The sequence below is a fragment of the Hippocampus comes genome, unplaced genomic scaffold, assembly GCF_001891065.2.
Source record: "Hippocampus comes isolate QL1 unplaced genomic scaffold, H_comes_QL1_v1.1 scaffold1, whole genome shotgun sequence".
In the NCBI taxonomy this organism is placed as follows: Eukaryota; Metazoa; Chordata; class Actinopteri; order Syngnathiformes; family Syngnathidae; genus Hippocampus; species Hippocampus comes.
This window is the reverse complement of record NW_017805010.1, coordinates 1-13,304: the sequence shown is the minus strand read 5'-3', so window position 1 is coordinate 13,304 and position 13,304 is coordinate 1. Positions and strand designations below refer to the sequence as shown.

General features: G+C 41.0%; 1 long non-coding RNA gene across 2 annotated transcripts in view; it reads right to left on the bottom strand.

Annotated features, from left to right (window-relative positions):
* Window positions 1–11,097, bottom strand: part of LOC109511679 (uncharacterized) — a 23,017-nt gene extending 11,920 nt beyond the window's left edge. For both annotated transcript variants that reach the window (XR_002167374.1, XR_002167375.1), the window contains exons 1-2: window positions 11,032–11,097; window positions 10,607–10,697 (exon numbers count right to left, since the gene is read on the bottom strand). This is a non-coding gene — a long non-coding RNA (uncharacterized LOC109511679). The remainder of the gene's footprint in view (window positions 1–10,606; window positions 10,698–11,031) is intronic.
* Window positions 11,098–13,304: the final 2,207 nt, after the last annotated feature.

Genomic DNA, 13,304 nt, shown 5'->3' with positions numbered 1-13,304 from the left:
ACACACACACACACCTACACACACACTCACACACACACACACACACACACACACACACACACACACACACACACACACACACACACACGCACCACTCCCTTATTGGTCCTCTCCCAATGGGTCAGGCCCACTAATTCACTCCAAATGTCCGACAGAATTGTTGACCTGGGTGTGGTGTACTGGGAATAAATCGCACTTATGTAACACATGATAAGAACAAGTAAAGCAAGTCGGAAAGGAGTAATTGTCAAGGACATGAATGTATCATCGATAATTGAAAATAAATTGAGCAATACTACACTAACAATACTAGTTTCATGCCTTGTGATGACATTGGAATTGGAGATCCTGTTATTATACTCAGAGACGTCCCAACAAGAGCCCACCTGTGGTTTTGTGTTAGTTGTGTTGACCTTGAAAATAAAAGGTTGCACCGCAATTCAGCTCAGGTTTATAAGTGCCTTCTTTATGTGGACTGAAGACAAGTGAGGAATTAGGCACAAATTCTTCCCTCATAGCCATAAATCAGACTCAGTGTGCACACTAAAGCTCTTGTTTAATGAGGCGCTCCCTTCCACCATTTCTTTAAATGCACTTTCACTTCATTCCCAGCCCTTTGCATGCCCGACTAGCTGTTTGTATGACCTGCCTCAATGTTTGCGTGAATAATCACAATGGATCACATTTTATATCCTGATTCGTTTTATGTATATGTACACAGAGAGAGAGAGAGAGAGAGAGAGAGAGAGAGAGAGAGAGAGAGAGAGAGAGAGAGAGAGAGAGGATGGTCATAAAAGTAATCCAATTGTTGCCTTCATAAAACCTGTTTTACAACAGGGAGGTTCAAGTCACCTTTTTAATTGTCTTACAAGTGTACAAATAAATTGACCTCTGATAATAATGAAACTTAAAACTCATTCTTCACTTGCAAAGGTGAGTGGTGTCGCAGATAAACATCAAACGACCAGCACGCAACAATGCTTCATTCCATCTAGCACTAAAAGGCTGTAAATCTTGATGATTACGGTACGCCGTTATCTTTGATTTTGTTTTAATGCTGTCGCTGTTACTCTAGTTGGTTTTGTATCATTGGCTAAGCTTGTTTCCTCTTTTTTTATTTTTTTATGAGTTTATATTGGCGGTGGCCAAAGTCTAGTCCAGATTTTTGTACCCCAGCATATTATGTTTAAAAAAAAGAAATAAAGTCATTAAAACATGCCCACATAGGAACATTTCACGGGAGAATTAGGGCCACATCGCAAAGAAAACAAAGGATATGAGACATGGTTGACATGTTCAATGTTACAAGATATCACACAGAAATTCATACCTTTGTTAACTTTTTTTACCCTATTTTGGCATACAGGCGCACATGCGCATGGCATAAAAATTGGTGCATCTTCACTTTTGTACCGTAGTGTGCCAACTCTTGCTTTTTAGCGTGTTTGTGAATTTGACGGATCGAGTTGCACCTCGCTCAGGCTACCCAAGGGGGTTTTCTTTGACATGCCCCTGGCGCATCTGACAATTGGGTGAAAATAGACCAGGTGGAAGCAGTTCTCATTTGTGGCCATCTCCTAAAATACCATAAAAGAATATCCTTCAACTTTGTGTTGTTAATCGTGTGCTTGTTGAAGTCGAAGATTTTGGTCACGTCTATGCCACCCAACTGTGATGTTTTCCCAAAATGTTTGGTGAAATTCCAAATGTGACGACTATAAGAAGAATCATCTTTAGCAGTTCAACTCTGCTCTATCAAGCACAAATGCAAAGAGCGCCTGGATAGTGTCCAGATGAAGCAAGTCTGCAGGGAGACAGTTTAATGTCGCACCGGGAACAGGTTTGAACTCCCAAAACACTTCCACAAGATTCGTCTGAGAGCTGTTTACTTGTTGGCAGGATGATAAAATGTTATATGGAATTCTAACTTCACCGGCCGTGGTCCAAGTTTGGTGCGTTCCAACTTTGCATTACACCATCGATGTTTAGCAGTTCTGTTTAGATTAGCAGCTCCACGGATGCGTGTAATGGATGTCATCGGATGTCATTCACTACCTGCATGCGACAATCCCTCTGATCGTTGGAGAAATCAATTCAGTGAGCGAATTCTAATCATTATCATCTTTACAAACACGATTGGGAGGTGCAACACACACACACACACACACACACACACACACACACACACACACACACACACACACACACACACACACACACACACACGGCTCAATACATCATGGGAAAAGGGAGATATTGCAGTTGATTGAACATGTCAATGGCATGTGCAAACTCCAGTCAGTCTGTTTCTGTTTTCGCATGCCCAAGCACTCCATACCGCCCTGATTTTGGTGCAAATTGGGGATGCAGTGCGGATTGGCCGCGAAAACACCAAGGTCCAACCCACAAAGGTGCACAAAGGCGCAAACGTCCCATTACTACCAGTGCAAAGTCCAACAAAATACCAAATGAAAGAAAACTCCACTCATGTGCAGTGTAAGACTGCCCTTTATGCTAGATTTGTACCTGGAATGAAAATAGGGCCCCAAGTATTTACTACATCAAACCTCTATTCTTTATTGCCAAATACAATTATCTCAGTTTTGTTTTGGTTTAGCCCCAAAAAACATTGGTACCGTACTTCTAAGTTACCAATTTGCTTTAGACAGTGACACAATGTGATAACTGAACTCCTGTTATTTTGGGAACGTTAATAAATATAGCTGTGTGTCATCTGCAGAGCTGTGACAGGCCACTGAAGCATTTGACCGAAGGGTAACAGACAGATTGAACAAAAAGGGTGCAAGAATTGACCCTTGAGGGACCCCCACATGTCAAGGACATTTCAATAGACTCAAAATTTCCACTGGCCACAAAATAACTATTCTCCCCAAAGACCTGAACAATTTTAGGACTGTTCCATTTAAACCTACCCAAGTTTCCAGACTGCTCCACAGTATATTCTGATCAACTGTATCGAAGCCTGCACTGAGATCCAATGAGACTATCACTGACACCTTCTCTGCATGAGTGTTCTATCTTATATCATTTCATACTTTAATAAGAACTGTTTCTGTACTGTGATGAGGTCGGAAACCTGAAATTTATCCAAGAGTATATTTAGATACAGGATTTCTCAAAGATGACCGGTACACTGGTGGTGTAACGTTCCGTGCTGCTGCCTTTCATGTAGATGGTGCAGATTTGACTGACAATTAGTGGCCTGATGTCCAACCATGGCTAATCCTAAATCCTTGATTAAAAAAAAATGAGTAGGTTGTGTTAGGAAAGGTGGTCTGAAAACTGTGCCAAACAATTCATGCGAGTAACTTGCTGTTCGAACAAGCTGAAAATGGCAACAACACAAAATTGCATCACTGTTTTTTTGTTCAGATGCAGAACTCCATCTTTGGACTTTGGCGGAGGTCCCTACTCAACCGAACGCCATCGTTGTTGCCAGTTGCAAAATAGTTTTTTGCCCTGACTGAAACAGAACCCATTCCATTTCACTTTTCAAACGCATGAAGTGTATGTCAAGTGCGTGGGAAGGTAAAGCCCTCGTGTCACGGAAGAAAACATGTTGTTTTAGCCCGACCTACAGCTGCGCTGCCCTGTCGTCTTCCCCGAAGCCATCCATCCTGCAAGTCCTTTCTCCTTACACTATCAGTGCACCTCCGCCCTTCTGCAAGCACTCCTCTCCATGCCTAATGACTTTCGCTCCCGTTTTCTTTCCTCCTTTGCCCCTTTTGCACATTCCAATGCTCTGTAGTCATCATCCAGGCACTGACTGCAGCACAGGGGTTTACTTTGCTCCAGTAAACCATGTTCTGGACAAAGACTCTCCGGTGTTACTGTGTTCACTGTTCCGCATTTAATATCGCAGAATAAATGACCACAGATTCAAGAAAAAAACTGAAATTCAAGGTTGTTTTATTCGATTCACATCTTGTAAAAGTGTTTTATTTGTGAGCTCCTTTTCCTGTAGTTGACAAACAGAGGAAGCCTCATCTCCTGCTGCACATATAACTCCTCTTTTATGAGTCATTCTTGGTCGGGAGACGAAAACCAAGATCATGATTGAGACTTTACTTTTTGTCTTTTAATGTTTTTTTTTCCAAGCAGTAGCCATGAGTAGATGGGTCATATCAACTTTATTGAGCGTGCCGCTTTAATCACCGGCCAGTTTACACAGTGCTTAGTTGTTTGAAGGCTTTAGAAAATTGAAGTTAAGGTAGTGAAGATAAAGAATCTGTTTGAGTGAAGATAGTTTCTTAGCATGGGAAAGCTTTGAAAATCCAGGCAAAAGTGGGAAGTCAGAACAATCGAGCAGGAAAGGAGAACATGGGCTATCGGTGTCATGCATCTTATTGTGCCGGTGCCAAGGTGACACACCTTGACGTAGCACAATAGCCTTGAAGTTGCCCTCACACGACTGTATTTTTTTGTTCCTACAGTCCCAAATTTCCATATCACTCCATAACCACCATGAAAAATTCTGTACCATGTAGCAAACAAGCACACCCGCCCACAATGTCCTCGCTTACCTCCATCTGCTCTGGAATAACTTGCACCCCCCCCCCCCAAAAAAAAATCCTGTTTGTGCTCCTGTTTTATTTTCAAGGCACAGCTTTGTTCTTTGACAGCGAACCATGTGGGGAGGCCATTTGGAATGATTCACATTTTTCTCATAGCACTGCTATCATCTCTTTCTCAGTGAAGGCTGGCTTCAGAGTCAGCGTCTCAACAACCAAACAAAATGTTTGTTTGATCATCAATGCCGTCAACATTAAGGCTCATCAGTTATCCCGAACCGTGGTCTCGCCGGGGCCAAATGATGCCAAAGGTCTCGTTATCGGGTCGAAAGTATCACCATTTGATTTGTGTAACCACCTTTTTTCCGCAGGTAACTTGCAAAAACTGGAGTCTATCCCTCCATTCAATCCGTCACCGAAAGATAGACAGAAAAAACTGTCGAAGTAGAGTGTGTATTTGTAGAGTGTCTCATTTGAAGTCTGCTCACCACTTCATGGTATCTATGCAACCAACATGGTGCTCCTGATTATCTATTCCTGGCCAAAAGTGGCCCAGCACTTGTCTCTACGGGACAAGAAAAACAGAACAAACAGTATTTACGTTTACGTTTCTGTCCGGATTAAACATATAGTAAATTTACTGCCTGCTGGTTGTAGCTGGTGTATCCCTAGGCTATAATTAGTCCCTGAATAAGCACGCGCACAATACTCGAATCTGTGGCTACCCAAAATTAAAGAAATGTGTTTTTTGTGATGTTTAAGTTTATATGTAGAGGTAGTAGTTTATGCTTGTTTTTAGTTTGCTATATGTAGCCCATTACATCCGGTGTGCATCGAAAAAAAAAAAAAGATACCAATCTTTTTTCCATTTTCCACACATAGTATGCATGAGACGGGGTGTCCATATTAACATAAGCTGATCCAAATAAGGTTTGTTGGGCTTTGGCAGGGCTTCGCAGTGCTCCTTAGTTTTGCATTTATGTTCCTAAGTAATGCAGCGCGCGAAATGACCGGTTGCACTTGCTTTTTGACAACTAAAAGTTTCTGTGTTTCAATCTTTGTCGGCTTGACTATTCATTCATTTATATTTCATGCTCGACTTACGGGGGTATTTTTTTTTTTCCAGCCAACTCCAGTGATAATATTTCGGTTTCACATTGTTTATGTGGGACTTCAATGAGATCATGGCTAACTTTGTTTTTCCGTACCCTAATATTGTACTGTACACGCAAGCGATACAAAGTGCGTTGTTCAGACGTGGTCTTTATGTCACAATATTTGCGCTTAGAGTATGCCACTAGTAATCAGTGGCCAACATTTTTGTATTTCCATTCGGATTACTATTGTGACACCAATACCCACAATGCAAACACTGCACTCACACTTTTGTAAGCGTGCTGAAGCACAGTCACGCCCAGCAAGTATGCAAAGAAAACATGACGCGTCACACACAATTTTCACGAAACGACAAGAAATGCGACACCGAATGGGTCCTAATCAATCGTTGCACCCCGCTACAGATGGCCTCCTGAACCCTTGCCGAATGCAAATCAATCACACAGCATTTGGTAGTCACATGAAGCTTGTTCCGATGCTAATCTTCCCGTTTCTGTGACATGAGTGATGTTTGTGAGCAAGGAACATTCTTTTTGAATGACATGCTGAATTACAGCTCGTCAAAACGGCTTCGGGCTGTTCAGCGTTGGGAGGGTGGAGGAGAAACAGGAGGGCGATGAGGAGGCACGTCTCTCATTTTACCGTCGTCGCGGGATGTCCGTAGCGACACACTGTAGCAGCCGCTGTTATTTCCTATCTAAGCAGGCGTTGCACCAAATAAGGGCAAAACAATAATATGAAGATTGGATATGAACAACAGGGTGGCACGGTAGACATGTGGTCAGCACATGACGGTGTGGTTAATCTGTATATCCGCGTTTGAATTTCTGCAAGGGCTCTTCCTGTGGGAAATTTGCATGCATCTTGTGCTTTTGTAAGCTTTCCCATGTTAAATTATGGATGATTGAATTCGAGACGATGAATTCTATTAATACACACAAATTCGGGATTGAGACATGAGGAAGCAATTCACGTAGTGACTCATGGCCAGACTCAGAGAGTTTACACTATGCGGCATTAGGACAGTTTTCCACAAATGAAAACAGTTCCCAGGTGCCTTGTTGAAAGGTCTGAGATCAGGATCAATAATGACAGCACATTTATCAACCTTTCGAAAGTCTTCTTAAAATGGGGCAGCTCACAAAAAAATGAATGGTTATGTAATTTCACACGTGATGATTGGGAAGCCATTCCAGAGACCCAATAACGTGGACACAAGCAATGAGCATTTTTTAACTAATCTTGACTTGTTTTTCATCCCTCTGACTCATTTACAGAACCGGTAATACCAACCAGGTTCAGAAAACTCTCCTTTGAACATTCCAGCTCGAACGTCACACAATCTTGTTTTCCAGGCTTGACTCCAGCGTGGCTTTCTTTTTTTCCGGGCCCTTTTCAGAAGCACCATGAAGTCTTTTCGGATGTTCTGCAGTGACATTTAAACTGCATACACTGGTACCATTGTTCTGTCCCGTGACTCAATTGATCAAGAGACTTTTGTCACCCAGGCCAACAGTGAAAATCGTCTCGTAATCTGTTCAAGGGATTTATTTCGTGAGATAATGTGATTTTGTCAATTTCTTTTGAGATATCATCTGTGTTGTTTTTACTTGTTCTCACATGATATCTACAAGTATTGATGAAGTCATTATCCCCAATTTTCCTGCCCGGAATAAATTCTTTCACACTTAGCTGTCAGAACAACTTCAATTATACTGCTTGAGATAACTCAATATGTCTTTTTGGTTTGTAAACGCAGATGGTCTAATTTGGCTGCTTGGCACGCAATCAACTTTGTCTGCAGTACGGCAGCATATTTTGGATGTAATTCTTGATGTTAAAGAGATCTAACAGCAAGGACTATGCTTATGATCAGCATAGGAAGTCCCGTTCAATCTGAACGTACAATTCGGATCCGATCTGGATGAAACCTTGGTTGACCCTAATCACAATGATAACAATATTAAAGTTCTGGTTGAATAGATAATTGTAGAAACTCAAAGACGCATGTTTATTTTACAAGATATTAAGACAAACATAATAGCAACCCACGGTTAATGTTGTGTAGTAAGTATGTTTAGAATGCAGCCAGTTGCAATATAATGTCTTTTTGTTTTTAGTTTTTTTAACACTCTGTAAAATGCTTTTAACAGTATCTGCAGGCGATGACATGGACTCTCATGTTTGGAAAATTTTGTTAGGGTTTATGAATCCAAGCATTGCGTTTTTGGCCATAGTGAAAGGTATGTTTAATGCAAACACAAAATTGCTCAGCGCCAAAAGATCACGAAAAGTATGGTGGAGCCAACGTCATGCTTTGGGGCTATTTTTTCTTCAGCTGTGACTAGGACCATAGACAAGCTAGGAGGAATTATGAACAGTTCAAAATAGCAGTCACTATTCAAACAAAACCTTCAGACTTCTGATAGAAAGCAATTAGGAAAAGTCTCCTCTCAATGTATTCAGTGTTAATCTCACACACACACTTTAAATTGTTGCAGGTGAGAGCTGACTCCCATCTGAGATGATTTTAAATGTGATTGTTTCATTCAAAGCAGAGCCACAGCCCAATTATAAGAGGGTGTGCACACTTATGCAACCACATTGTTTCTGTTGTTTCTATTTTGATTCTACTCTACAATTCTTTTGATTGAGTTGCCTATCTGGAGGTCACATTAATAGTCGAAAACATTTTGGAAACAATTTATCTTGGTCTCCTTTTTTTCCTTCCGCAGAGCCTGGCATTTCAACCAGGGTGTGTAGACTTTTTATACTCACCGTACATATCAAAATAGCATTTTCACTCTGCTGCCACATGCAGTTATACATTGAACAGTTAAGCGTGGCACATATCAGCCCGTAGTGGCTCTCCATGAGCTTCTCTGAACAATGAGTACATAGTCTACATTATAAAGCACGACTCAGCATTTTCTCCCAGTTACATAACACTCCACTCCACTTATGGATTGTTGGCATTATTCTTGTTTGTTTTCCCAGGCAGAAACCTCCCCAGGAAACTGTGACAATGATGTTTTGTTTTAAAAAAAGACGTTATTACCTTAGGGATAGATGTCTGCCGTCACCACCAGCCGCCTTAGGTGGTTAACGACTTAATAGGTCTTCACAAAAGAGACTTTTGTGCGAAGGCATTTGATCAGCAACACATTTACGCACTTCTTTGACCCTCAGGTACACATCTGAAGGCGACACATTCATAGACTTCCCTTTTCTGTTAAAACATTTGGTGTTTATTTGTCTTTGTATTGTTCTACAGCCCCGAGGTACTGTTTGGGTTAGAACACAGACATTCCTCACACCATTAAAAAAAAAAAAGTTACAAAAGGAACACTGTAGCCTCCGCCCTTCCCAAGTATGGAGATCACAATATTAACGTGAATTACGGACAGCGCTGCTGATTGGACATCAAATCTCCATCACGCTATAGTTACGCTTCATACGCCGTGGTTCTTTGTGTATCCGTATCCATAACGACTGCACTCAAACTATTTCCACGGCAGTCATATATGCCTCTGCTTTGGTCATCAGAGCTCTGTGGTAAACCCCGTTGCCATAGCGACCCTGGTGTGGTAACGGGTAAAGTCAGAAGGGTGGTGGGCGGGGAGAGAGAAAAAACTACGCAAGGAGAGCATGGGAGGACAAAAGTGGAACATGTGCTGTGTGTTAACTATAAATAATCAGTCTTTGCGGACTCATTATGTTTTTTTTTTTAAAAACAGGAAATGCAGTTTAAGAGCGAGTGAGCAGTCAGAATCAAATTAGGAAAGCAATGTTTCCTTCTTATGTGGGCACCACTCATACCATCAGGTTTTTTCCACGGAACATGTTGGTTTTCCCTCTTCCTGCATTTCCCTCTTTGTGTCCAAATCCAAGTTGTGCTCTGATTGGCTCAAGACGCAACAAGGAATTGGCCTGGTATGAATCACAGCTCCGTGGCATCTGTGTAAAAAAATGTATTCATGTTGTATTCCATGTGGACTTGAAAACTATTTGTTGACTTTTAAAAAATGTCTTTTACATTGCACATCAAGTCTTGTTGTATACTCTGGCGACCGACAATGGACACTTATTCGAATGCGTGGCCTGGGAAAGAGTTAAATGTGACTTCCTCTTCGATGGCTTTTGTTGTCCCGGTGACAGCAACAACACAGGGCTACAAGTCTCGTGCTTTCAATCAGTACGTTTGTGGTGGAAGTGAGTCGAGCATTTGAAAACAACTGGGGGGTGGGGGAAGCTTAAGCTAGCTCAAGTCTGCTCATAAGAGAACGCACAACAGCAGTTGAACAAAAATTTATGGGCAGGATATGTTACACTTCAAAAGCGCCACGAAAAGCCAGATGTGAGCAATTTATGCAATAGAATGAAATGTTGTCTCAGTCAACACCGAAAGCAAGAGTAGGCAAGCTGTTGTGCTCAATGGCCACGTTTCATTGAAAGACAAACGGATGGGCCAGCTCATTTGGAGATGAGTTTAAAAACACCCCTATCTCCAAAATATAATTTTAAAAATAAAAATAGTGATAGAAGAAAAAAAAATTCCATTTAGTTAAATTGTAACTAGCTATCATAAATCAGGTAATTTACAAAAATACATTAAAACACGTAGAACAATATATAAAATATTTTTTTCCAATATTTTGATTTCATTTTTGACAATAACATAACCAAATGTTCTTGCGATAACTAAATAACATAATGAACCAATTCTTATGGAGGGGAAAAAAAACACGCTACATGAATAAAAATGTAACAGGACTCTTTATATTATGCAACATGGGCGGGATTTAATGAATTTGGCATATGTAGCCCTGATCTGAAGGATTATCTTGAACTTTATCTTGAATATTAGCAAGGCCCTCTCACCTTGCCCCCCGCCGCCCATAAAACCCCCCAAAATGACCCAACCCTCAATTAACCAATTTGACTCTGTACCCACCCACCTCGTCAGAGCCTGATCATCCGTTATCGCCAAGCAAATCATCGGTTCGCTTCTCTCACCACCCGTCTTTGTTCCATTCACTGTCAAAACGGCTGCAAAAAAAAATCCCGCACTTGAGAAACCTGGCGTCGAGCCGAACACCCTTGACAATTTGCGCCTGAAGCTAACATACCATTTGTATTTAAAATCCTTGAAAAAAAGTCAGCAACTCACCTGTTTGAAGAACTTCAATCTGGTTTCCATCCATCCAGAGATTGAAATTACTTGTTTCGCTTTTGAGGTTCCACTCGATTAAAGTGTGCGCATTACGACTAGATCCTGAAGTGAACACAAGTGTTGGATACAACCCGAAAACAAAAGCTTCCTGGGTCTACAGAATGTGTCTGTGTCATGCCATTCTAACCTACTGCATTATTAGAGACGTACCTGCCATTCCTTTGCAGGATGTAGAGATGTGCGTGCAGATAATGACAGTTGTCTTGTGTACTCTGAAAAAAAAAATGGTATGTTGAATTGGCTCAATTTTATTTTGATCAAGTGGCTGCATACAATTGAACCCCCTGGCTTTTGATGTTTTTTTAGAATATATCTACTAAAAAACATAATTAAAAAAATATATAAATAAATTATCTGGCTCCGCGGCCCGGTGGTCCAATGGTTAGCATGTCGACCTCACAGTGCAGAGGTACCCGGTTCAATTCCAGCTCTAGCCTCCCTGTGTGGAGTTTGCATGTTCACCCAGGGCCCGCATGGGTTTTCTCCGGGTACTCCAGTCTCCTCCCACATTCCAAAACACTTACCAACATGTATCTATTGTTTAACAGCATCATTTTACCATTACATTAATTCCTTATTGATTATATTTGGCGGAGGGGGGGGGGTTATTATCGAATATTGCATTTAAAATCTGAAATGCTGAATGTTAAAACAATGAGCAATGAAGGAGGTAGAAGGTAAAATCTGGGTCAAAAGCATGTCAACATTTGTTTCTCCCGCCCAGTGTTACTCCCGACTGAAACATCAAGTTTGGGATTAGGCTGCATGCTGTCATTACGTCATTCTGAAGGGAAGTTCTGTTGAATTCCTCCAAAGACATGTCACGCCTGAAATGATTCACTTGCCAGAAAGTGTCACAGACACAGAATTTCTACACACCAATGTTGGGAAAGTGTGCAAAACTCGCAGGAACACCAAATCTCCACTGAATGATGGAGTTGTGTCTCATATGAACAAAATGTTGAGTCCAACATTTTCACATGAATAAAACTCACGGTTGAATTTGGAGAATTGGGCTGCGCCCATCTGAAAAACATGACACATCTTGCCGAAAAACAAAATTCCTCAAAAGTAGCTCTTATGTGTCAATCACATAAGAGGTCAAAATTTTTGGCCTTTGTAAGCTATCGCGTTTGATGTAAGGTGAGAGAGAGGACACTTGATATGACATTTGTTGTTGTGTTTATTTATTTTTTGTGTGATTTATTATCACTTCGATGATCAATTTTTTTGCTACAGGAGGGCTTAATATTTTGGAAAAAAAAATCATACTAAGTGGATGAATAAACAAATAAAGATTATTATTATTATTTATTATTATTATTATTATTAAAAGAGCTGATTCATTTGTGGAAGCATGGCGTGCTTTTGAAACGCACTTAATTCATTTTCTTACAAATACATTTTTGACATCTAGGGCTGTTTTTGTAGACAGTGCATGCACACTCGGTATAAACCAGCTCATAGCGGGTCTAAGTTGTGGCGCAGGTGGTGTAGCGTGATTATGAACGAACAGGGTGGAAGGTGGTCTCCAAGTGCCCACTTCACAGTGGTGATCTGTGATCGCCGTTGCAAATTATCTTTTTGTGTGATTTATTATCACTTCGATGATCAATTTTTTTGCTACAGGAGGGCTTAATATTTTGGAAAAAAAAATCATACTAAGTGGATGAATAAACAAATAAAGATTATTATTATTATTTATTATTATTATTATTATTAAAAGAGCTGATTCATTTGTGGAAGCATGGCGTGCTTTTGAAACGCACTTAATTCATTTTCTTACAAATACATTTTTGACATCTAGGGCTGTTTTTGTAGACAGTGCATGCACACTCGGTATAAACCAGCTCATAGCGGGTCTAAGTTGTGGCGCAGGTGGTGTAGCATGATTATGAACGATCAGGGTGGAAGATGGTCTCCAAGTGCCCACTTCACAGTGGTGATCTGTGATCGCCGTTGCAAATTATCTTCAACTCTGCTTGTATTTTGCACGCTTTGACATTCTGCACGGACTCCAGTGAGTCGATTTCTGTTCCTGCAAAGTCAAAGAATTTGTGCAATTCTCATGCACTAAATTTTAAGGGAATGAGTGGAAACTTTTTGTAGACAGTGCATGCACACTCGGTATAAACCAGCTCATAGCGGGTCTAAGTTGTGGCGCAGGTGGTGTAGCATGATTATGAACGATCAGGGTGGAAGATGGTCTCCAAGTGCTCACTTCACAGCGGTGATCTGTGATCGCCGTTGCAAATGATTTTCAACTCTGCTTGTATTTTGCACGCTTTGACATTCTGCACGGACTCCAGTGAGTCTATTTCTGTTTCTGCAAAGTCAAAGAATGTGTGCAATTCTCATGCACTAAATTTGAAGGGAATGAGTGGAAATGCTTTCCTCTGCAAGGAAATCAGTTGCGTTCACTC